Genomic DNA, 27,771 nt, shown 5'->3' with positions numbered 1-27,771 from the left:
TACTGTTGCATGACTGGAATAGATGATATGTTTTTGCAAACATCATATCGCTTTGTATCCGTCATGGCTTAGTGGTGAATCACTTTGTCTATGGTGTGCAGGGTCCTCAGTTTGAGCCCTGTGAGAGCTGTTTATTTTGTTGCTGGGCAGAACACAGCCCATTGGATACACAATGGTTAAGGCACTTTAAAGCAGTTGTAAGCAGGTTTGCGTGAGTTTGTGCGGAGCTAAGCAATGCCTACACAGGTTAAGCAATTCAGCAGCTAACTGAGTATAAGAAACTGTAACGAGACTTCCCGCGCAAACCCACGTACAACTGCTTTAAAGTGCCTTAATCACTCTGTATCCATCGGCCCTCGTTCTGCCTAGCAACAAAATAAACAACCTCTGCTAGTCTGAAACCCAGGACCATGCACACCATAGCCCAAGTGATTTACCTCTAAGCCATCTCAGATACACATAACCCTATTGTATTCACAAACATATCATCCAGCCCAGTCATATAACAGTACAGAGAATGTATTCCAACATGTAGATGTATGTGTGTGTGAAAACATATTCATGTCTAAACAGATGCAACATATTGATATATGTAAAAAAAAAAAAAAAAAATATATATATATATATATATATATATATATATATATATATATATATGCCTTCGTTGAAGGTTGTACATCAGGGCTGGTAATCCAGTATGTAAAAATCCACTACCAATCATTAGCGGACCGGAGTTCCGCTGTGGCGACCCCAAACCGGGGAAAAGCCGAAAGACACAAATATATATATATATATATATATATATATATATATGCATATATATATATCTATATATATATATATATATATATATATATATATATATATACATATATGTAAACAGATATATATAAATATAGCTATATAGGTATATACGGACATACATCTGTAGCTAAAGTGGGAACATAGCAGAAACATATATGTCCACATGCTCCATTAATGGGGTTGACAGGCACAAACAACATACATCATGCATGAATAGGTACCCCCCCACAGCCAAACACGTCTGCCCTGCAATACACTACCAACTGTTGCAGATCCCATAACCAAGACCTTATATGGCAAGGGCACAAGATGTTAACAGTACTCCATCCCACCTGTCTGATGTCAGGCTGGTATCAGTAACATATCATGCAGTACAGTCAGGCCCATAATGACTCCCATATTGCAGTCATCTGTTACCTTTGTTAGCCAGAGTCCTATACTGTTAGCCTGTACTTCAGAGATTTAGATGCCAAACAACAGTGGTCCCAGGACTGAACCCTGAGGTACTCCACTAGTCACTTGTCTGGGGATGGAGTTGGAGTCAGTTACACCTACAGTTTGGGTTCTGTCAGTAAGCCATGTGGCAATGCAGCGAGTGGCATAGGGATGTATGGCCGGATTAGTATGTTAAGCTATGTTTCCATACTGGGGGATGATGTTGAAGGGCTTGGTGAGGTCCACATAGGCTTTGTGGGCTGCCTTAGCATCTTCAACAGCTATGCAGACTGAGTCAAAGCAGTCAATCAGTTTCAGGAGACAAGACTGGGCCTCCATGAGCCCAATCTGTGTGGGGTCCAGTGTTTGAGGGTTGCCAATGTCTGTGCTCAAAACATCCCTGATAATGCATTCCATGGCCATGCAGATCAGGCACGTCAGACTGATGTGACGGTAGTTCCAGGGATCACTGGTGGATCCCCCTTGTGGAGTGCGATAACTGCAGCTATGCGCCACTCAGTGGGCACCAGGCCTGATGCAAGGCTATGATTACACATGACAGTTAGGTGAGTTGCCATTCCATTTTGTAGTTCATGTAGTACACAGCCCAGGATGTCATCTGGTCCCATGGATGCTGTATTCTTAGTTGTGGGTAGTGCATTTTCTGCCTGTGTAGCCATGATTACTGGACAATGGAACCCTTTACGTATTGACATGGGCCCCTTTGGGGGTGTGAGGGGGGTGAATGTGGCACTAAAGCAATCTGCCAGAATATTGGCATATTCCGTGGAAGCAGTCTATGTAATGCCATTCTGTTGCAGCTCAGAGCACTTCTGAGCATTGCCAGTTAGAATTCAGACATAACTATAGAATGCTGTGTGGTTGTCTGTGGAATTTATGGTGATTTTAGTTACATAATCAGCTTTGGAGGATTCCATGAGGGATCTCAACGTCTTACTGGGGCTGGTAAGGGAGTTGTTTGCATCCTTGGAATATCCTTTTTTCTTCAACAGTGTCTACCATCTGTTGTATACTCTGTTAATGGCAGGAGACCACCAGACTGGCTTGATTATTTGGGAGGTGAGCATCGTGGTTCTATGTGGGATGTCAGGAATCATGCACAAGTGGCTGTGCTCATACAGTGCCTTAGTGCAGGATTCATCAGTTGAATTGTCAGCTCCTGTCTCCATGGGTGTCACAAACATTGTCACTTCTGCCTTGAGTAGCATGAAGTTGGCCTTTGAGAGGTCTTTTATGTTTTACGGACAAATGTATATACATTACTTTCACATGTTCAGTTTGATTAGGTTATGGTGGGATTCTTTTGGTGGAACCGCAGTCCCATGTACTGTTGTGATGGCTTAGTGGTTAATTACTGCGACTATAGTGTACAGGGTCCTGGGTTCATGACCTGCAAAAGCAGGTTATTTTTGTTCTTGCCAGAAGAGCGGTGAATGCATACAGCCTGATTAGGGCAATTTAGGTTAGTCACACTCAGTACAATTCAAATACCCTACTTTGGCAATCCTGCTGATGTCAATCACTGTGAAGTACACTTATGGGGAAAGAATACTCCAGCAATCTGTGTGGTGCATGCAATAACAGCATAATGCTGTAGTGTGATACGGAACTCTGGTAGGGGTTCTATTCCACACATGTGAGTTGTGGATGCCTTTGTATCTGTTCCTGTGCCTGTGTAGAGAGCACTGCATGTTCTGCTAGTCACAGTCACTACAATTCATTCGCTCTACTTTGGCAGTTCTGCTGATGTCTGAAACAATTAGGCTGGTTAGAGCTTCTGAATCAGATTCACTTTAAACAACTCATCATTGCCCACAAAACCCTTTTCCAACCTACCAATAATCTGAAACAATTAGGCTGGTTAGAACTTCTGAATCAGATTCACTTTAAACAACTCACCATTGCGCACAAAACCCTTTTCCAACCTGCCAATACCCCAATATTTGCTAGTCTCATTACCCAATATAAGAACTTTTCAACTTTATGCTCATCTAATAAACCACTTGTATCAACATGTAAATCTAATAACATGGCAGGAGATGCTCTTTTCTCAAATGCAGTTGGAAAGTATTGGAACCAACTCCCCCATGAACTTACATCACTGTCTTCATTTACACTTTTTAAACACAATCTGAAACTCTATCTTAAACCCCATTGGTTATGTCCCTGTACAAATCTAGACTAATCTCATACTACATCCCAAATACCCTCTCTTAAGACCTAATTCCTGCTCTATCTGTGTCTTTTTAGATCAAGGCCTATAATTGGCAAAAACATATCTTATCCTAATAATGATAATTTAAAACACCTAGTTAAATTCTTCTGCATATAATTCTAAAGCATCCTACCTAAGGCAGGCAACAAATATTGTTTAAACTGTGAGCATTTCTGAACTGTTGAAACTTGAAGTATGCATTTGTTTAACAATTACTTTCTAGTTACTAATGAAATCTTGTACATAAAGTCTAAAATATCTTATCTAATGCTTGTAACATGTTTTTTGTATAAACTGTGAAGATTCCTGAACTGTTGTAAAATTTGTAGTATTTAACTGTATAACAACTAGTACCTGTATGTTAGTAGTCTAGTAATCTCTTGGAGCTTATCTGCCCGGGACTCTACTGAAAACGGACATAAATCCAGTTAGACTATCCCGGTCAACAAATGTAAAATAAAAATAAAAAAATAAAAATAAATAAAAATAAATGTCACTCACTGTGAAATAAACCTTTGGGGAAAGAATACTCCAGTAATCTCATGGCACATTCTGTAATGTCATAGTGCTTTAGTGTAACAACTAGTTAGGTAGGGGTTCTAATCCCAGATGTGACATGTGTATGTGTTGATGTTTGTCATTCATGCCCTGTGTGGAGGTGGTTGTGAGTATGTAACAACTGGACCCAGTGTTGAGTGTGTTTTTAATATTTCCTATATGGTGCCCCTAGCATAACTCACAATATCCACCATGCAGGGATAACAGATGTGATATCAGTATGTAGTCAGTCACGGGTTCAATACCCTGGACTGGTAGGTGTGTGACACAAACATGCTTACCATTTACTCTCCCAACCCACCCTGACTTATCTTTGCCTCTGTCTCACTCCCTCTCTGGTGGATGTGGAGACTTACACCTGCTTTACTTAGGCAGTGGTATGTGTATTGTCAGTGATGCTCATGATCAGCTGATGGCCTCTGCACAGATTACAGCCCTCCTCTAGCTGATTGCATGTGGAACAGCTGTGGTAACATTCCCACAGCCAATTGCATGGAAACACACTCCAATATCTAGGAACATCTTGTTGGTGTTGAGCCTTTTCATTCACTGTGAGCAGGAACTAGATCTGTTGTTTGACAAACAGCATCACAGATGGATTGGGGACTTACCTCTGACAACATACACTGTGGAAACAGGCCAGCACACAGGAGGGGGATGTGCCTGTCTGGACTACAGACTGTAAGTGATGCTATACTGTATTTGGGGTACTATTGGTTTAACAGGGTGTGTGTGGATATGACTGTCCTACACGGTTTAATACTTGTCATGTCAGTGCTATGTTTATGAGGAATCCCCATCTGTAGGGTCATCTGCAGACTGGGCAGTGTGTAGTGCCTTGTGTTCCTTGTGTTACCCACAGAGCATCTATCTCTCAACTGCAGAAGTAGTGTAAGGACTGCAGTCAGTAGACGGTGACAGCCAGGAGAGTTACTGATGTCATATCCCTCATAGGACATATGTTGCATCAAACCCTGTTACGACAGGTGATGTATGAGGTCATCACAGCGACATGTCAATATTGGGCCTGTGTTGGTGCCTCCAGCCACAACCCTGTCAACCTTTGTACGTATGTTATGCAGTAGGGGTGCATATGTTCTGTACACCATATTCAGTGACAGCATATCTGATAAGCCAGTGGAATATCAGACTGCTACATATGTTATGTATAGTAGGGGTTCTGTTTGAGGACATAGCCTGGGCATTCTGTGGTTGTGTGTACAGTACTGAGGTATGTGTAAGTCTGGTAACTGTTGACATTGTGTGTATAATGCATATGTACCTTGGCCTGTGTAGAGACTGTGGTAGATGTCATTGTTCTTGGTCCTGTTCTATCTGATGTTACATGCTGCTCCACTGTATGTCACCCTATCAGCTTACATGTTTGTAGGGGTGGACACAAACATGTCCCAAACCACAGACAGCCATTGGACCACATTGTGTAGTGGCCCAGTATATGTAGGGTTGTTGTGTGAGTGGCCCATATGAGGATGGTGTACATCAGATAGTCCATATACTGTAATAGTACGTTAGCTTACCATATGTGGCTGTGGCTGTGTTCACATTGGTTGTGGTTATGCACTTTCATACAGGTGTCTGTTACTCCGTGATGTGACATGCCTGTAGAACCTGCTATCTATGCAGGTACATGTGTATTCCCACATAGGAGATGTAGTCCAGTGTTGGGTCAGTCTGCCTGTAGCCTGTACTGTGCTTTGTTACATGCCTAGCAGCTTACTGTACTTATCCAGTGAGATGTCATGCCCAGATACTTGCCAGATGTACTGCTGCCTGGCTACCATAACAGCCATGTCTGTCAGACAAAGCAGTGGGATTCTGTTCAGATGTATGCCACTAACTAGTGGATAGTATGTTGCCATGGCACCTCTGTACCCGCAGTTATTATGTGTCAGGACAGACAGCGGTGTATGAATGCATAACCTATGGGGGCAAATGTATACCAGTATGTATGTGTTATACCCATCTACATGGCTGTTAACTTCCACATTGACAGGCCTGGTCCACATATCTTCCATGAAGGGGTTCTGTGTGTACACCTGGACTGACCTGAGTGTATCAGTCTGTCCACATATATTGGCCATATCACAGCTGTAGTCCACAGGGGCGTTACTGCGCTAGCAGTGGTACTGTACTATGATGACCTTAGGATGTCTTTAAGTAACAAATGGCTCACATGTTAACAGCAGATGTGGCCTTACACGTGCACCATTTCTGTGAAGACAATCCTTATTACAGTAGCAATAGTCTACAAATATACCTGCACTACATACGTGACATCCCCTTGCACTGAGAGGTTGGGACTATTGGGGCTGAGGTAGGGATCCACTCCATGTGCAGGACATATAGTGAACATGTATGTATAAATAAGTATACATATACATATCTTGCTTACTGTATGACAACAGTTGTACACATATGTGCCTGTGTTCCAGCCTCTGTCCTCCACCGACATACCAGGCTTTGCACATATGACATGCTGTCAGGGGTTGCTATGTAGTGGGCTGTATGTCATGCTGTCATCACTCCACTGCTGTTGTGTCCCCCACACATACTGGAGGGGTTGGGGCTATATATGTGTAGGTTTCACCTACACAATACATGTGTGCCTTAATGCATTCCAGAGGCCAGTGTATGTAACAGTGGTATATGGCCAGTATTAGTGAGTGTAGGGGGGTGCACCATGACTAACCTAGGCTGTTACAACATGTGTGGGTATCTGGGATAGGCTACTTTAAGGTATCTGGATGTACTTTACCATACAATCCACCTTGGGTAAATGCAGGCCTACTGCCACCTGCCATAAGGGATGTTCTGTTTGTCAGTGTGATTGTGATGGTGTCAGGTATGCCTTGTTATGTAACAGATACATCCCATTGTGTCAACTGGGGTCTATCTCCCGTAGAGATTGTGTACAGAGTGTAGATAGAGGCTGCTGACCTATACGTCTGCATTACGTACTGTTGATTGTCTGGTATGCTGTAGCCTAGTCTGTCATTACTAATGTACTACTTGTAGGCCTCGGCAGTGTATGTCAACTTTTCCAGACTACTGTCTTAGTATAACTGTTTTACAGTTGCATTACACTGTTCATATGGATGTCAGTATCTAAACAGCTACATGACATGCATATACAACTGTCATGATACACAAATAAAGCTTTCATATTCATTTATGCACACCTGTGTGTGGTGTTATACCGTTTGATATGTCTGTGGGTATAGGTTGCAGGCTATGAATGTCATTCATATGGGTGGCTCATACAGTTTCCAGTTGGTAAGGTGGTGACTGTGGGAATACTGGCTACTCCATACTGTGTGCACATACTACATATGTATATTCCTGTACAAATCCCTGCGTATGTATGTGTAGGTACATATATATATATATATATATATATATATATATATATATATATATATATATATATATATATATATATATATATATATATATATATATATATATATACTGGTATCTGCATATATGTGTCTGTGTATATGTATCCTAGGGATGGTCATGTCGTGTCTGGTCCTGGTTATGGGACAACACTTGGCACTGTATTACGGGGGGGGGTCATGCTTGGCTGGGGAGGTATACCAATTTGTACTAGATGTATATTGTGTGGGGCCTCTCAACCCCATTAACGTTGCATGAGGACATATATGTTTTGTTATTTTCCTATTATCTACAGATGTATGTCCGTATATACCTATATATATATATATATATATATATATATATATATATATATATATATATATATATGTGTGTGTGTGTGTATATATATATATATATATATATATATATATATATATATATATAAAAAAATATATATATATATATATATATATATATATATATATATATATATATATATATATATATATATATATATATATATATATATATATATATATATATATATATATATATATATATATATATATATATATATATATATATATATACACCTCTGCTGACATAATTATATAACCTGCCATACATATTTAGACATGTAGACATGGACATATATATCTATAGATGTAGGCATGTGCATGTTTATATGTTCATACATATTTATATGTATGTATATATGTATATATATATATATATATATATATATATATATATATATATATATATATATATATATATATATATATATACACATATATCAATATGTTGTAACCATTTAGACATTAATATATTTACTCACACACATACATCTACATGTTGGAATACATTTTCTGTACTGTTGAATGACTGGGCTGGATGATATGTTTGTGAATACATCAAGGATGTTTATATCTGAGATGGCTTAGTGGTAATTCACTTTAGCTATGATGTACAGGGTCCTGGGTTTGATCCTAGCAGAGGCTGCTTATTTTATTGCTAGGCAGAACAAGGGCCATTGGATATAGTGTGATTAAGGCACGTCTGAGCAATTGTAAGCGGGTTTGCATGATGGTAAGCACTGCCAACCTCCACTTATGTTTTCTTACAGTCAGTTAGCTTCAGATTTCTCAGCCTGTCTAGGCATATCTTACCCTCACGCAAACCCGCTTACAGCTGCTTAACAGTGCTTACTGCCGCTTACCCCTGTGCGAATTCCTTTAAAAGAAAAGAAAAATGGGTTGATAAGAAAGTGGTGAAAAATAGGGCACAAAGAGGGAAAGACAGTAGGGAAAATAGCTAGGCATGTGCAGGAAGGGATATAGGAAAAGTCCATAGCTGCCCATTTCTTATACAGCAACAGCTGTGCATATACACTATATTTGCAGGTACTTTTGGACCCTCAAACCCCTAGGAGAGAGGTGAGGACAACTAATAATGATTGTGATGCCAATTAGACCAGATTACATGTGTCCAGTGGACACGTGCAAAATGGACAGCTATGTATGGGGCAAGATTTTTTTGTGGGAACAGATTGCCCTTTTTTTTTTCAGGTGAGAGTGGGATGTTGGGGAGGGGTAGTAGCTATATTTGGGGAGGGAGGTTGGGTAGGTTAACAGACAAGACACACAAGATGCATACATGTGGGGGTAAACACCTTGGACAGGGAGGGGTGTTTGGAAGTCGCAAGCCCATGAGCCCCCCAATAGAAACAGTGGGACTGAGGTCCCCACCCATCGGCAGTCACCACTGCACCTTCACGGCCCCGAAGGTGGCTGTGCTGGGGGCTGTGTAGGAGTGGCAGGCTCACCCTCTAATACCGCCACTCGGCCCTCAAGCTGCCGTAGCCACTCTCGATACTCCAGATTGAGCTCCCTATGCACCACAGTCTGGACCTTTTGACGGGTGACAGGGTCCCCTCTGCGCCCACTCCGAGGGGGGGGCAAGCCCCATCCCCTGCAGTGGTTCCTCCCAAAGGTGGTGCAGGGCCCATGGAGGAGGAGGTCCCAAGCTGGACCCCAGATGTGCCATGGCCAGCTGAGGTGGGAAAGGTGGGTCTGCTGGGACCGGCCTTCCCATATGAGCTGTGTTGTCACAGGTTTATGGCAGATATGGGTTAGTAACAGTCAACAGCATTCAGGATTAGTTATAACAGCATGCATAAGTATTCCCATTAACTCGACACACCAGATTTAACACAGTTGCAGAGCAAGCAGAACACATGCATATATGGAACAACAGTGGCCATTACAGAAGCATGCAGGTTTCATTGATGGCAACAGGCCACCAATATGGGTGTGTTTTAACATGGCACATGCATAGAAACAAATGTGTATATTTATTAACCATTATGACATATGTCCCAAGAACGTTTGGAGTGTACACATACCAGTTGAGGAGTGTCATTGGGTTATTATGCACATATGGTAGGGGTGAGATAGATGATTCAATTAACAACTAATATATCCTTGTAGTATTCATAACATTCTTAGTCACTGCAGTGATCTTTCCCTTACATGTTTTATTACACTACACAATGGCCTTATATTGTACACTGTTATGTTTATAGATTATTATATACGTGACCTGTGTCTTAAATACAGGTGTGACAGGCTGCAGGTGTTAATGCAACATATGTTGAGAATTGCTGTCATACACATTGGGTGAGGTGCTAGAATGACAAGTTTGCTTTCATATTCATTCTCTGACTATGTACATGTTTGACTATCAGTTATATGAGATTGACAGCTGCCTACATTTCTTGGATCATCACACTGAACTTTCAGGGGAACAGGGTACCAAGCTGGTGATATGGGCCATTTATCTGGACATGCTGGACATATTGGAACAGTTGTGGGGTATGCATATGCATACAACTTACAATTTGAACATTCTAGAGAATTCTGTACTGCTGTTGGGTGCAAGTATGCATACAGCTTTCTATCTGAACATTGTATCAAAATCTGCACAGTTGTGGGGTATGATTATGCATACAAATTAGTAGCACTCCCAGGATTCAAACCCCTGCTGTGTGTGACAAAATATTACTGAAACATCACAGTACACTGTACTATCAGGGAACTGATGTACAACTTTCGACTGTTTTCTATCTGAGTTTCCATAACCTGTACGATATGTCTGACCTCTTGCCACTTCCAACATTGTTATGCAAAAGTTCATAGCCATTTTATCTGCAGAGCACAGTGTGGGTGACACTGCTTAAGATACAACAGTACTATTTATAGTATGGAACTGATCGCAAACATATGAGAGAAGTGTGAACAGAAGCACTCCAGGGATTATACCTTTATTCACAGAGTATTAACACATTTATTTCTTCTGGTACAACACTTTCTATGGCTCTTATTATCTTTGTTATGACAGTACATGCAGACTGATTACTAACCTGCCTCGTGATGCAGCCTTTGCAGCCTAGCATCATGGGCTTGCTGGTTCGCAGCCCGCTCATCTACAGCTGTCAGAGAAATGCATTCATATTTAGCCATACCTATCCATAGTATACACAAGCTAGGCAATTATTTACTACTTGGTAGAATGTGTACTTAGTACTGGGGCATTGGTCATCTGCTGACACTCCTGGATCCACTGTTCCAGGACATCCCCCCTCCATCACTTCAGGTCAGCATGGCGGTGCCTGACCTGCTCACCAGTCCGGGGGATACCTGTGGCACTGGTGAGGTCATGGGTGAGACTGTCCCAAGCCTCCGTTTTGTACTGCAAGCCCTGGTACTGGCCCTGTAGTAGTCTCTGATCATGGTGTTTTACCAGGAGCCATACCATGAATTTTGACTCCTGGATGCCCCACTGCTGCGCTCTGAATCAAGTGCCTTCACCCACACCAGCCATTCTGCCTGCAGTGGGAAGCTACAACCAGTTATGAGACGTATTCCCACCTGTGGGGTTTTAATACGACCATTTTCCTGCACTTTGCCATGATTGGCCAGTTTTGAAAAGGCTAAGTTATGGGCACACCTGCTTACATAAAGTTGACATTATTGAAAGAGGTATACCACTAGGCAGATTGAATTGGCTCCCCTACACATTGCTTACACTTACTGACATGAGCTGTGCTGCGGTTAGCACTGCTTCATAGTTGATTATCACTATATTTGCCATTTGGCAATGATTTATTCTTCATTACAGGTTATATATGTGTCTGGTATCCAGAGTGATTAAGGCACTTTAAAGCAGTTGTGAGCGGGTTTGCACGAGTTTGCACGACGGTAAGCACTGCTAAACTCCGGTTACAGTTTTTTACACTCAGTTAGCTTCTACTTTGCTTGATCTGTGTAGGCAATGCTTACCCCTGCACAAATGCACTTAAACACGCTTACTACTGCTTATTTTTGTTTAAACCTGCTTACTAGTGCCTTATTCATTATGACACTGACACTTCACATGTGCATTTAATGCAGTACTCCAGTTCACATTTAAATGTTATTATGTAGGTTATATGGAAAAAAGATGTAAAAATATGTTCATATACAGAATACACATGGAAAATTATATGTGCTGCAGTGGGACTTGAACCGGGAATGCCTGTTGGTTAGGTAGATGCTCTAACCACTACACTATTGCTGTGCTGCTTCATTTGCATATATATTCCTTGTTATCCTCTTCAGCCTTTTCAGCTGCTTTAACCGTAGCTAAGCGATGGGCAAACCCGCGCACCTATGGTTAGCTGTACTCGGGGTTTTAAAAAACATAAATAAAAGGGTTTCTTCATTTTATTTGATTGTACTGTTGCTGTTGAACACATGGGGACTGTTGGTGGGGATATGCGAACACTTATGAGTGGTCTTGCTCATTTATTTACACATTCTTCTGTTCTACTTTGCAGGGGCGTGTTTATTCTGAGAGCTCTGCTCTCAGACACACCCCCTGCACTCACCCACGCTCCATGTAGCATTTGGAGTTCAGGCAGTGCACCTTCATTAATATGCATGGCATGCTGCTGTGCTCCTCTTAAACTGCCGCTTCCGTGCAGGACTAAATTAGTCCTGCACAGAAGTTTAGTAAATCCAGGGGTTTGTGTGTGCGTGCATGTGTGTGTGTGTGTGTGTGTGTGTGTGTGTGTGTGTGTGTGTGTGTGTGTGTGTGTGTGTGTGTGTGTGTGTGTTTTTGCCTTGTGGGACACATTAGGTGGTTAGGTTGGAGATCGATAGTGTAAGTGTGTATTTTTGCGCCTGTATGAGGGTGAATGGGTGAGTGTGTCCATGAATGCATTATAGTGGGAGGGTGTCATGTTGACTGAATACCTTCGTGTGCATGTGGATGTCTATGAGTGTGTATATGTGTGTGTGTGTGTGTGTGTGTGTGTGTGTGTGTGTGTGTGTGTGTGTGTGTGTGTGTGTGTGTGTGTGTTGGGGGGGGGGCAACTGAGTAGGCTTCTTTGCCGATGCAGTGCATGGACTGCCAGTAGTAATTACCACAGAACAGTGCTGTGCAGTACTGGCTGTAATTGCACACAGATCAGAGGCAGGCAAATTAGATGATAATGTAGATGGTATTGTGGCTACACATATCTCTGAATCCCATTTTACATGACCATGTAAACTACACTTTATGGTGGTACTCGTTTATGCAAGAGTAAGGGATTCTTTCTGAATCATAGACTGACTGATGCTGTGTGTTCTGATGCTTGTAATAAAACATCATAAGGAAGATACATTATGTTTTCTGACTCTTGTAATAAAACATTCATAAGGCAGCCACATTGTGTTTTCTGACATTTGCTATAAAGTAGGCACACCGCTGTTCTGATAAACCATGCACAAGGCAGACACACTATTTTTGACACTTGTAATAAGGCATGCATAAGTAAGGCATAAGCTTGTAATGAAATTGCACACAAGGCAGGCACTGTGTATATTCTGCTGTTTGTAATGAAGTATGCATAAGGCAGGAAAATTGTGCATTTGGATTCTTGCAGTAAAGCATCCATAAGGCAGACATGAGGCATATTTTTGATATTTGTAATAAAGCATGCATAAGGTAGGCATGCTGTATATTCTGACATTTACAGTAAGAGAAAGCATAAGACAAACACTGTGTATTCTAATGCTTGTAATATGCATGCATAAGGCAGGCACATTGTGCATACAGTTTTTTTTTTGATAAAGCATGCATAAGGCAGGTACCCTGTGTGTCTGTCTGTCTCTTTCGGCTTTTCCCGGTTAGGGGTCTCCACAGCGGAACTCTGGTCCACTAATGATTGGCAGTAGAGTTTTACGTGCTGGCTTGCCGGGCCTAACGCACAACCTTCAACGAAGGAACGCCTGTTCACGTATGTCGCCACACAGAAGACGCTCTAACTGTGAATCAAACGGGCAATGTCTAACTGTGAGGCGACAATGCTACCACAGCACCACCACTGCAGTCAAGGCAGGTACCCTGTGTGTGCTGATGCTAATAAAAATTATACATAAGGCAGGCATACTGTGTGTTCTGATGCGTGTAATAAAACATGCACAATGCAAGCACACTATTTTCTAATGTTTATAATAAAGCATTCGTTTAACAGGTAAGTTGTGTATTCTGATGCTTGCAATAAATCATGCATAAGCAAGGGAAAATTATAATAGGGGCAATTTGAGCAGCTGCCTAGTGACCACTCCTCCATGGAGGTGTATAGCTACCCAGCCAGCACACAGCACTGTGGTCATCTATCTAAAATTATTTAATGTTCCTTTGTTAAATTCAGCACTCCAGCTTAGTTAGCTTGCATGCAAATGTAACAACAGTCACTGATATTTTAAGGATTTTATTTTATATTAAAATAAATAAGCACTTTTGAACACCACAGCAAGCACTGACCAGGAAAATGTTCTAATGTACATCACTAAGGCAGCCGGTCTTCGTTTATATGCAGTATGAGGTAATATATGTACTGCACATGTATTAGCACATTCAGCCAGTGGACTGCAAATAAGTTCTTGGCAGTCTCAATCAAATGTTAAGTAGTTACTACACATTAGCCTAATCCCTGCACCAGGAATTAAGACGGTGGTTTAGTAGGTAGTGGAGTCATGCAAATGGAGAGGTAACTTTTTTTTTTCTTAATGTAGATCTCAGCTTTTTCTGATATTGCCAAATGTCTGTGATATCACCTCATATTTTTGTTCTATTCCTGTAAAATTTGTTTTCCTTGTTTAACAATGACAACCGCTGGCTGCTGCAATCACTAAATAATGACAGACTTTTGACCTTAAGAACTTTTATCCTTCATAAAATGAACGTTATTGCAAAACGTTATTTTAGCAACTTTCTAAATATATAAGGGTAATGCTTAAATACGTCACTGATTCTGCTTATGGGCATAAGTATTAAATAAAGAGAGACTGAAACTATATCTTTAGTTTTATGTATATCCCTATAATAATACATCATTTAATTATTCAACTGGACCTGCTTACATACTTAAATCTCATATATATATATATATATATATATATATATATATATATATATATATATATATACACACACACACACACACACACACACACACACACACACACACACACATTTAAGATTTACGGAGTCATACATTTGTTTACCATTCATTATATCTAGGCTTTTTAACATGATTAAAATACTAACTCTTGACTCTGTTTGTGCAACTTAGTAGCTAATGGATCACAGTGATGCTCTTAATGCAAACACAGCATACACCCTATGGCAGGAGCAGGGCTGTTAATCGTGCAAGAGGTAAGAACTGCAAAGTTGTGCATGTGTGTGATTGTGAGTGTATGTATGTAGGGGGCATGATTACAGGTGTCTGAATGTGTGTGCATGTGTATGTGTGTGTGTGTGTGTGTGTGTGTGTGTGTGTGTGTGTGTGTGTGTGTGTTTAATCATCTGGGTGTATATGTGAGTGTGAAAGCATGTTGGCATGCATGTCTGTGTATGCGTCTGTGCATGCTTGCATGTAGGTACCTGTGCAACTGTGTTGAATAGGTTTATAGGAGAACACTAGCTAAGTTACCCATAAAAGCACAGTGTTTGATTCAGAGAAATGATAACAAGCCACTGATGAATTGTTGGTCCATGTGACTTTATCATGCTTCTGAATCACAGTATAAAGATATTGTGTATCATGTTTCTGAATCACAGTATAAAGATATTGTGCAATGGGGACTGCTGCACTGTCCACATAGTACTGGTGGTGATATGTCCTTCAAAAAAGAACTGACACTGACTAACCTGTCCTAGTGTAGTAGCTGGCCATGCATGATAACATTACTTACCAGTGTCCTATTGCGCAGACATAATGGTCTTCAAGTTTCCTGTTCCTGTGTGGTGCTGTGAAAAAAGCAAGGTTTGGGGGAGGCAGGTCGTCTATCCAAAATGAAATTGTTTTAGGTTTTGTTATGTTTTGCATTGCTAACTCATTTTAATTAACTTAAGTGCTGGGTTCATAAGCATTGTTTTATTTTTAAATAAGAAATAAAGTGTTTAAACATGACTAAAAGCATTAATTTATGCTTAGGTGACTTTGCCCCACATGCCCACCAGTGACAGTGATGCTGTGACATGATAAGTGGCTGAATCTGTTTATGCATGCATACTACATGGCAAAGACCTGGTATTCATGTACAACCTCATGCGTGCATACAGTGACCATGTGAAATTTTTGGGACATGAGCAAGTCCCGAAATATGGAGACTGAATGGCTGAAACAACAGACTTACATATACTAAGTCTGAGATGCTATTTCTTGGAATATTCCATTTTCCCTGAGGTATGGTGATGTCAGGGGGTGTGGGGGGGTACAAGGAGGGCTTGACCCCCTCTGCAAAAAAGTTAGAGCAGTTTTCAAGATTTCCTCTTCTGTGGTTTTGGCCCTTTTTTTTCAGCTTGCCGGCTCTTGGCATTTCGAGTGCTGACATTTTAACAGGGAACTTGTTCATACTGCAGAGGCATGAGCAGAGTCAGCTACTAGGATGTCAGCAAACACTCACTGCTGTCACTTGTACTAGAACATTACAACATGACTTCATATTGTAGCAGAGAAGCAGGAGGGAGAGAGAGAGTGAAGAGAATACATTATAAGAATATGGCAACTTTTTTGGTTGTGCATTACAAACTAGGCAAATAAGCTGATAGGAGGATAGTCAGTGGAAGGCATTACACAGTCCTAAAAATGAATTTTGATGGGCCAACAAGTTGAAAGCAATCCAGAGCCCAATGTACACTTAACCTGTCATTGTGCATATGACAGACACAGTGAGTGTTTGATGCTTATAGTTAAAGCAAGCATAAGGTAGGCTTATTGTATTTTAACAGTTGCAATATAGCATGCCCAAGTCAAGGACACTGTGTACTGACATGTAATAAAGGTATGGCAGGCACACCATGTATTCTTACACTTGCAGTAACACATGCATGAGGCAAGAAAATTGCATAGGTCTCTGTGTGGAATAATTGAAATATTAAGTATTTCAGTGTAACACATCAGAGAAGAAAGGAAATAATAGTAGTCATATTAATACTGATGTTCTTGTATGTATTTCAGTCAGATGAAGTGATTATTTTACAGAAAACCTTACTGTTTTATTTTTCTGCTACCTCTCCTTCCAGAGCTGAGAAGATGAGAAAAAAACAAGTCAGAGATCTTTCCTGCTGCTCTTGAAATGCAGGAGTCAATCATGTCCTATTTCTGCACCACACTCTGTCCCTCCTTTCAGTAAGCACTTATTAAAGTTTATGTACAAAGAACAAATAGCTCTAAAGAGCTTGAGTTAGTAAAAAAAAAAAAAAGAAGTTATGTACTCACCATAACGTTCCATCTGAGTAGGTAAACTTAATTTGTCAGCAACCTGTGGGTATCGGATCCATATCGGATCCGAGCCGGCAGCTTCAAACAGCTAAGATCCGAGCTCCAAGCTCCTCCCCCTTGCCCATAATCCCCTGCTATCCCTTCCTGACCTCAGATCGAGTTTGCTTAGTAACACAGAGCATTACAACACAAAGGATCACCTGCACATCCTAACCTAGAGTTATCCGTAAACGAAGGGCAAGGAATCCTTTTAGTATGCACTATAGGTTAGGGGGATGGAGGGAGGGATGGTTGCTGACAAATGAAGTTTACCTATTCAGATGGAACGTTATGGTGAGTACATAACTTCTTTATCTGAAGTAGTTAACTTCATTTGTCCATCAACCTGTGGGACAGAGTCCCCAGCTACCCAATCCTTGGGAGGTCCTCATGGAAGGATATTCCGGAGCACTGCAGAGCCGAAGGATTCTCTCCCTCTGGAAATTATATCCAACTTGTAATGGTTAATGAACATATGAGATGATGCCCAAGTGGCTGCTGAGCAAATGTCATCCAATGACACTCTGGACCAAAAGGCAGCAGAGGTAGAAATCGATCGAGTAAAGTGGGCGTGGACTCCTTCGGGTTTAGGTCGGCCAGATCACTTATATGCAAGAAGTATACATTGGGAGATCCATCTGGACAATGTAACTTTTGATACTGGTTTTCCCAAAGAGGGTTTAGCAAAGGATACAAAGAGTTGCTCAGATTTCCTGTGGTCAGCGGTCCTGTGCAAGTAGAACCTCAATTGCCTGTGTACGTCCAGAGAATGTAACTTGTATTCACCCTTGTTTTGATAATTTGGAAAGAATACTGGTAAATTAATAGACTGACTGATATTGGGCTCCGAAGCAACTTTGGGCAAAAAGGAGGGATTGGTCCTGAGAAACTCTGTCTTTATGGAAAACCAAGTATGGTGGTTTGGAGCAAAGGGCTTGAAGCGCCAAAACCCTTCTGGCCGAAGTGATGGCAATAAGAAAAGCTGTCTTCCAAGATAAGTATTTTAGATCCACTGAAGCTGCAGGCTCAAAGGGAGGAGCTGTCAGAGACTGGAGAACAAGAGTTAAATCCCATGGAGGAACTGCATCTTTAACAGGAGGCCTCAAGATGAAAGTGCCTTTTAAGAAGGTCTTGCATAATTTGGAAGAGGCCAAGGGACCGAGATCACTTCCCACATGATAGTGGGAGATTGCGGCTAACTGGACTTTGACCGTAGAGGAGCTAGCACCCTGGTCAAATAAGATTGACAAAAATTCTAGCACTGCTGGTAATGGAGCTGTAAAGGGGTCTAAGTTTTGTGCTCTGCCCAAATTAAAAAGCGTTTCCATTTGCTATTATAAACCTTTCTCGTAGAAGGCTTGTGAGCAACTACTAGAACAGCCTTAACAGAGGACAAGATACCGGGAGTCCTAGCTATTACTGGAACTGGATCAACCAGGCTGTAAGCTTGAGGTTGTCCAGGTTCAGGGATGTTAATCCTAGAGGGATCTAGAATCCATGGAGGATTCACTAGATGAGACCATAGACATGTGAACCACGCTTGACGAGGCCAGAATGGGGCTATGAGGATCACTCTGCTCCCCAACCGACGGGTTTTCTGCAAGAATTTTAGCATTAGGGGAAGAGGTGGATAAGCATAAAGTAGACTGGATGGCCAAACATGCACCAGAGCGTCTCTGGGGGATTCCCCCGGTGGGGGAATTAGAGCTAAGTAGTCGCTGCACTTTGCGTTCGAAGGAGATGTGAAGAGATCGCAGCAAGGTTGACCCCACTTGAGGAAGATTTGCTTCGCTACTCTCGGGTTCAGAGACCACTCATACGGTGAAAGGATGGTTCGACTCAGCCTGTCTGCCAAGATGTTCGACCGGCCTGGAATTTTCGTCGCTATGAGAAAGTGGTTGGTGGAGATCGCCCATTCCCAAACTCTCATGGCCTCTCAACAAAGTGGGTAGGATCTGGTTCCCCCTTGCTTATTGATATACCAGACTACTGACATGTTGTCTGTCTGAATTGCAATTGTCTCCAAGGGAAGAAGGGCTTGGAGTGCTTGCAACGCCAAAAGCACCGCTCTCATCTCTAGGACATTGATATGCAACAAGGTCTCTGAATGGGTCCACGTGCCTTGGACGGTTCTGCCCATACAGTGCCCCCCCACCCAAGGCGAGAAGCATCCATGGTCACCGTGGTTAGAGGAGGGGACATAGAGAAGGGGCACCCTTTCTGGAGGTCCGGGGACTGGAGCCACCAGAATAGGGCTTTCCTGCAAACCCTGCTGAGGGGGATGGGTGAACTCAGTGGATGTTGCAGGATGGACCATTGAACCTGCAAGGTCCATTGTAGTACCCTCATGTTCAAGCGAGCTAAGGGTAGCAGGTTGATTGTTGCCACCATGGAACCTAGAACCCCCAGGACCAATTCTGCTGGAGGAGCCGGGGAGTGTAGAAGGGCCAGCATGTGGAGCTTTAGTGTTCGAAGCTGGCCTGGAGTTAAGAAGACTTGCAGAAGGTTTGTGTTTAATCTGGCCCCAATGAAGTCCAAGATCTGGGTTGGTTGAAGAGAAGATTTTTTGATACTGATTGTGATTCCCAGTCGGGAGACCAAGTAGAGGAAGTAATCTCTGGCTGAACACAGTAGATGCTTGGTGGGGGCGGTCAGGAGCCAGTCGACCAGGTACGGAAAGACCTGTATTCCCTGGAGTCTGAGGTGGGCCGCTACAACTGCCAAGACTTTGGTGAACACCCTGGGGGCTGTGGTGAGACCAAAGGGAAGGACCCTGAACTGGTAGTGGCTGGCTCCTAGCTGGAAGTGGAGAAACCTTCTGGATCACCTGTCCATCAAAATGTGGTAGTACGCATCCTTGAGATCTATAGAGCACATCCAGTCATTCTCCTGCAGGAGTGGGAGAATGGATTGAATGGTAACCATCCGGAACTTTTCTTTGGCCACTGACAGGTTTAGAAAGGACAGGTCGAGGATTGGTATTAAGTCCCCCGTCTTTTTTGGCACCAAGAAGAACCTGGAGTAAAAGCCTGATCCAGATTGGTCTGGGGGGACGTGCTGGATTGCTCTTTTTTCTAGCAGCTGGAGTATTTCTGCAGCTGCTGCCTCCCTTTGATTGGGTGGAACATCGGGGAGGCTCCGGGGTTTGGGAGGGAGATTGAGAAAGGGGATCTTGTAACCTCTGGATATAATTAGAAGCACCCAGCGATCTGTTGTAATGGACTCCCAAACTGCTAGGTGCCTCGAGAAATGCCCCCCGACTGCCTCCAGAGTGGAGCAGTTGGGTAACCCTTCAGGGTTGCTGCACGGGCCGATCTGAAAAGGGTTCTCTCGACCTGAAATTCTTTGGTCCCCCTCTGCCTCTGGGCCGGTGTCCACCCTGTCTTCCTCTGCCTCTGAAGGACGAGGGGTCTGAAGCAAAATGGGACTGTTGAGACTTCTGGAACCACATCTTCTTCTGTCCCTTTTGGTTCCTAGAGAAGGATCTCTGGGGAGCAGAGAAGTGGACTCTGATGGCAGACAACGTCTTCCCATCTTTCTCGCTCTGGACCAGCATGTCACGTACGGTCTTGCCAAATAGCGAAGAACCATCAAACAGGGCATTAGTGAAGGACGCCTTGAAGGGTTCTGCAAAATCGCAATGGCGGAGCCAAGCATGCCATCGTAAGACAATGCCCGCTCCGCTAGCTCTAGTGGCTCCTTCTGTAGCATGGGAGAGGAGCCGCATACAGGTGTTCGCAATGGATTTGAGAGTGGCCACTCAGGTTGAGAATACTTTCTTATCCTCGGCCGACATGGACTCTGGGGGCGACTCGGCATATTCTTTGATGAGATCCCGCTGGAGTCATATCACGTGTGCCATATAATTCAGCGACCTTACTGAGAAGGTGGCTGAAGCGAACATCCGCTTCCCCAGGCAGTCCATCGTCCAAGACTCCTTGTCTGGAGGATGGATCGAGTAACTCTCCTGGGCTAGTTCCTTTCTGGTGGCAGCCACCACCAACATGGCATCTACAGGAGCACCCTTGCTCCAACACGTCCTATCAGAAGGGGGGCTGAGAATTTTATCTGGTCTCTTTGGAATGGGCTCCACAGTGCCCAGCTCCTTCCATGCCCTGGTAGTAATCAGGTCTACCAGGGGATCAGCAGGACGGGACACCCAAGAGGTAGATGGGCCTGCATCAAACGCCTCCAGAAACACAGACTCATCAGAGGAAGGTTTTTGGGCTGACCACCCCCCTCTAATTCGAAGCATTTCCATGATGTCTCCGAAGGAGACGTCTTCGGGAGGTGACCTTGGGGAACCTTCCCCTTCCTCTAAGTCTGTGTCTTCTGTCAAGGACTCAGGTGAGTCCAAGTGCCTCCTCTTGCACTTACGTTTGTGAGGAACCTCCTCGGGGGGGCTGTCCAAAGAAGCCTCACCAACCACATCCTGTTCCTCCAAGGGAACTATCTGGGACGTAGGCGCAGGCTGTCCCTGGGGCCGGGTGATGGAAGGTAGGCCCGTCTGAGAGGGAGTGCAGGGTAGAACCGTAGCAGGAGCCTGGGGCCTCGAATCCCTCGACAATACCCTCTCCACGACATCGAACGCCAAAGGAGAACTGCTCTCTCTGGGATCTGAGAGCAGTCCCCTCAGATCCGATGTGTGGATCGGAGCCGGCGCCGAAGTAATCGGATCTGAAGGGCCAGTATGCTCTGACCGAGACAGAGCCGAAGACACACTGACACCACTGAATCTGAAGCTCAGCTCTCAGCTCCAAGAGCTCGGATCCGAAAATGGACCAGTCAAACTCGAGGGTGCCGTTGGCACCAAAGTACGAGGTACTATCAGTGCCAACACTCCCCCGGCTCCCATGCTACCCAGCTCTGAAGACTCCGAACCCTGGAAGTGGGTTGGAGAAGGAGCAATAGGGGTGAAAATGGGGGTTGAGCTCCCCCCCGGAGGGGGGGGGAGGCAGGAGCACTCCCATCTGCAGCTGGGCCTGGAGGAACCTACGCATCATCTGGTCCATGTCTGCATCGGACAAGTTTCGGGTTGACCTAGAGGAGGCCACCGAGGTGGGCCGGGAGTGCCACCTCAATGACCTCAAAGGCGGCCGGGTTTCCTCCTCCTCTGGCTCCGGGGAAAAATGGGGTGAATGGAGCTGGGAAGGAGAAGGCCCGGAGGCCCTGGGAGAAGCTGCTTGCTTGGCCGGCGGGGCCGAGGAGGAAGACTCAGCCCGCCGCTTGTGGTGCTTCTCTTTTCTCCTCTCCCTCCTAGCTTCCCTCTCCTCCTGGCCTGAGGTGGGAGAGTGAGTCCCGGCCAGGGGAGCAGGGATGGAAGGTGGCACTGCCGCGGCCACGACAGGTGCCATGGAGGGAGAGGAGGATGAAGTCGAGTCTGGGGGCAACAGTCCCGCCAGAATCAACTTCAACCTCCTGTCCCTCAAAGCCCTGGGGTTGAAGGCTGCACAAATGGTGCAGCCTGAGGAGAGGTGGTCAACCCCAAGGCAGATAACACACTGAGTGTGGCCATCCGCTGGGGACAGCTTATGGCCACACTCAGTGCATTTAGAAAAGAAGGCTTTAGGGGCCTCAGACATGACTAGGGACAAAATTACACTAGGCCCAAAGACAGACACACCTTCACACACATGGGGGGAGGTAATTTAACTAAAATTAACTACAAAAACAGTTAACAACTGGAAACTAACTAAGGAGCAACACACACACAAATTTTTACTGCTATAATAGAAAAAGAAAAGGATTTTTCTCACAAAAACGATCTACTCCCACACCTGGAACTCGTTCAGAGCTGCTGACTGAACCGCGGCAAATTAGATCTGAGGTCAGGAAGGGATAGCAGGGGATTATGAGCAAGGGGGAGGAGCTTGGAGCTCAGATCTTAGCTCTTTGAAACTGCCGGCTCGGATCCGATATGGATCTGATACCCACAGGTTGATGGACAAATTAAGTTAACTACTTCAGATAAAAAGTTCAGAGTGTACCAGACTGCTACACTTTTTTCCTTTTAAACTGTAACAAACTGGCTACAGTTTATATCAGGCAAGCTCAGAGCACTACAGTGCTCAGATTTAACTTAAAGAAAGAAAGAAAGAAAAAGAAAGAAAAAGAAATGAAAAGAAACGTTTTCTTTTAACTGTAGAGTTAGACCACACAAAGAGTGCTATAGTTCGGCTTTGGCAGCAGATGCAATACTGTCATTTAAAACCTGTATGCATTATTACTTAAGACAGATCTTGGGATTGCCCAGTCGAGCCCTCTAACACTTTATGTGTGAGGCAGCTGCCCCTTTGCCCTACCCTAGCTATGCTATTGTACAGGAGCATATATGAGTGTGTATTGCTTTACTGAAATGTGAAGGCATTGAAACACGGTGATTTACGCCTGCATTTTGAAAATCTACTGATCAAAAAGCCCAAAACATTGAAACAAAAAATATTTCAAAATTAAAACAAATAGTTTTGTGATCATTTAACCAAAACCTTACCATTAAATTCGGACACACTTTGAATAGTGGTAGTGTTACAGAACAAATTTTTCTAAATAAAATGTAGGGTTGGCATTAGGAAGAGGTTTAAGATTAACATGCATTAGAAAAGATAAGCCTTCTTCAATGCATGGCTTGCTAAGTTGAAATAAACAGATGTTTTCTCATTACATATAGTTGAGGTTTACAAATGTTCCCCTCAGAAGCTGGCACTCTACCATGTTTGTGCAGCGTTTCTTAAATTAACTCTTGAAATGCCATATTCTTTGGTAAAAGTATATTTAATTTAAGTGCAAATAAAGAGAAGATTATACATTTTTGGGAACTGCTAACCTATATATGTAATATTTTACCTGAACTTAAGGTATGAAGCTCACTTTATTAATTTTTACCAGCCCTGGCCTGACCCTACCCCTAACTAAAAGTTTCTGCATTAAAATCCCAAATCTACACTTACCTTTCACCCCCCCAACACGCACTTGATTTTCCTTCTTTCAACATCTCATTTAAAAAAAAGTGTTTTTATGATTTATCTAAGTATTTTACCTTGTTGAGGAACTGATAATTCAAAAAATGTGAACACACGCATGCATACACAAGTACATATATATATATATATATATATATATATATATATATATATATATATATATAAATATATATATATATATATATAAAACATTTATTTATAAATGTATATCAGTTTCATTTTATGTGTCCCTCTTTTCAAGGTATTAATGTTCGCACATGCAATTTTATTTGCAATTATTATGAAATGCTCTATTCCCAGTTTCTACAAAGGTCACTCTACATTCCTTTGTTCTTCATACACATAAGACATAGCAAAGAAAACACAAACAGCATGACAGTGCAGCCACATATTACTATCCAGCCAGAAGTAACACATACATAAGTCACCTCATATATTTTGCTTTACAACACACTTGGTGTCAGGTAATACTTATCATAATGTTGAAAAGGAGTGCAGAAAATATGCACCAATTTTACCTGGAAAAGGATCCATATTTAAGACAATCTAATGATAGGAGACATCATATTATTACATATGCTTGAAAACAAACTGCCTGTTTTTTATCACCTAGGTCTGCTTCTCTTTGATACTCAGAGCTCCGTTTCCTATAAGTGGGTTATTTATAACCTTAGTTTTGCAGATGAACCACAGCTGGTTCTGCATTTACATAAAAACGCCACACAGAAATGTGCCATTAAACAGCTTCCAAAACATATTTTTCAGCTCATTGCCTTCCTATTTCACATGCCAAGTATTTCTTCAAAATTAATCTAATAACCTGCTGCAAAGGATCTGAAAAAATGTAGCACTTTTAACCCAAAAAGCCGTTTCCTTGTTTCAAATTGTACCTTCATATATGCGATCTTGAAACTCTCATTCTTAAAGAAACACTGCACTTGATTTAAAATCTTTACTGCGATAAATGTGGGTCTTACCTGACCTTATTGCCATCGTTCTTTGTTGTTACCAGTAGTAGAAGTTATCACCATAATTCAAATGTATCACAGCATTGAATAGTCCTTAGAATGCATTACAAAAAGCTGGTACAGGAGTTCACTTCTGTTAATCGAAACTGAACAGGCACTTCAGCGATCAAAATGACAGCTTTTTAAAATGCAATGCCCTCAATACTAACATAGATACTGTATAGTGCAACAGCCTCTGACTCCAAAGCCTGTGTGTGTGTGTGTGTGTGTGTGTGTGTGTGTGTGTGTGTGTGTGTGTGTGTGTGTGTGTGTGTGTGTGTGTGTGTGTGTGAGAAAAACATTTTTAAAGGAGTAAGTTTTGAACCAGATGTTTCGGCATACTAAAACCTGATTAACAGCTTTGATTAAATGTTAGAACTTTAGAGATAAATGCTGCTTGTATTTGAAGTTTATGGTTAAATTTACATGAATAATATCAGTATGCTGCAGGTAATGCATGCATATTACTCATAGGTTGCTGTTACATTTAGCAAGGCATATATTCCTCATTATGTAGTATTTTGTTCATAGGTCAGTTGTGATTGCCCAGTAACTATGCAATTTATGCATGTTCAAGAGACTTGACTGCCCTACTGAGCCACAGCCAGAGGGATGATATTAAACAATAATACCACTGTGTTGTGATCAAGAATAGACAAGAAAAAAAAACATTGTAGTGAACAACTGCTCTCTGGGTTTGTGAAAATACATCTTTACAGAGAGATTATGCACATATAGAATGAGCTACCCCAAGAGGTGATGGAGAGAGAATCCTTGGAGACACTGAATCCAGCAGGAAACAGGTGAAGACAGAGGAAATAGAAGAATGGAGAGACGATAGAAAAGTAAATTCACTCAAAGCACATACCACGCAGGCTAATTGTTTGCTTCAGTGATCAAACAGAACTTGACTATAGGTTCATAGCTTCATAGGTAGGTACTAGGCTATCTGCCTGAAGGCATTTATAAGCCTAGCCAGAATGTATTGGCTTTCACTGCCCCCTTAGATTAGTTCCCTGTGCCTCTGTCCAGCAGATCCACTGAAGTGATCTCCGAGGTAAACTTTCTGTTTCCCATCCACTCGTCAAGGTTTCTTTTGAAGAGTGTTAGTGAGGAGCTCTGCCTGATGTAGACTGGGATCTTGTTCCAAAGCATGGGAAGTCTCTGGGACAGGAATCTATCCCTCCAGCACGTCCTATTTATTGTTGAGGTGAGATTTAGGTTTAGAATAAGAAAACAATAATAATGATAATGATGATGATGATAGAAGCTCATTATGACACCCCCTGGTTGTGTGTTACCATGTAATACTGTCACAGCTGGTTGGTACAGTGTTTGTACATCTAGTTTGACTCACTCAAGGTGTGATGTTGTTCTAGTAGTAGTACATGGTAAATACATGAATTATATTTCAATGTACATTCTAGCAGTAGTACATCATAAAGATGTGAATTATATTTCACTGTACTCACAACTGCTGTGATTTGGTTGAGAAGGAAAAGCCTGAGTCAAGAAAGACACAGATGGAGTGGGTTATAAGTGATATACTCATACCTGCTGGTGTGCAGTCCGGGATACATAACCTGATGTGGTGCCCTGTCTCACATGTTGTATTCTGTTATATCTGCTATCGAGGTTTAAGTGGCCAGAATAGAGTTTTTCCTCGGATAGGTTACTTATGTTGGCATGGGGTATGTGATTTCATCATTGCTGATGCTGTTACTGGACTACTTGATTTTCAACCCTCAGGATTTTTTCCTTCAAAAAGAAAATCCTTGGATGCCTACATTGCCCTAACATCTCCAGAGTAATTGCGCTTAATTACTGTTGTTTTGAATTTACATCCTTAGCTGACTTCTTAAAACTGAAGATGAGTTCTGAGATACTTGTGTTATATAGTACATATTAGTTTTTGTTTTGTTTTCTTCTTGTTTTACGGTTCTGTTTGCTACACATTTCATGTTAGAACAGCTGTGGATGGGGCCTGTTAATGAAGCTTTGTTCCTGCTCTGTGATCCAGGTACTGCATTATAATTCTATTCTATGTAGCCCCTTTTCCTGCTGATATTTCTGGTGGCAGGCATCATTACTTTTCTGGACCTACAATGGCACTTAATGGTTTTATTCTGCATGTTGATTTAACCTGCTAGACCTTGTTTAAATATTAACACCACTGCAGCCTTAGAACCTGTTAATCAATTTACATCTTCGTGCTTTAACAATCTGTTATTGTAGTAGTTTGATTATTAACATATTAGAAGTTCTACTATCCAAAGCATATCTGAATGTTAGATCTTTCAGTCTGCAATTTGTTAATATTATTCATGTGCATGCTTTATGCATGGGTTCCTTGATTGGAGGGATTAATGTTTGAGTAAAACAGGCAGTATTTTTCTTGCATGCTGGTTTTGCTAACAGATGGTGCTGAGCTTTCCTTACCATCTGAGTCCTGTAGAGTACATTCATATTTTTCAAATCCTTATCAAATAGTACCAA

The 27,771-nt window shown here is 42.4% G+C and overlaps 1 long non-coding RNA gene across 1 annotated transcript in view; it reads right to left on the bottom strand.

Annotated features, from left to right (window-relative positions):
• LOC122801645 overlaps nucleotides 1-25,488 on the bottom strand; it is a 69,491-nt gene extending 44,003 nt beyond the window's left edge. Inside the window, exon 1 of the long non-coding RNA XR_006364773.1 lies at nucleotides 25,246-25,488. This is a non-coding gene — a long non-coding RNA (uncharacterized LOC122801645). The remainder of the gene's footprint in view (nucleotides 1-25,245) is intronic.
• Nucleotides 25,489-27,771: the final 2,283 nt, after the last annotated feature.

This window comes from Protopterus annectens, chromosome 5.part0 (assembly GCF_019279795.1).
Source record: "Protopterus annectens isolate FY-2018-M chromosome 5.part0, PAN1.0, whole genome shotgun sequence".
NCBI lineage: Eukaryota > Metazoa > Chordata > Ceratodontiformes > Protopteridae > Protopterus > Protopterus annectens.
This window is presented reverse-complemented; position numbering and strand designations above follow the sequence as displayed.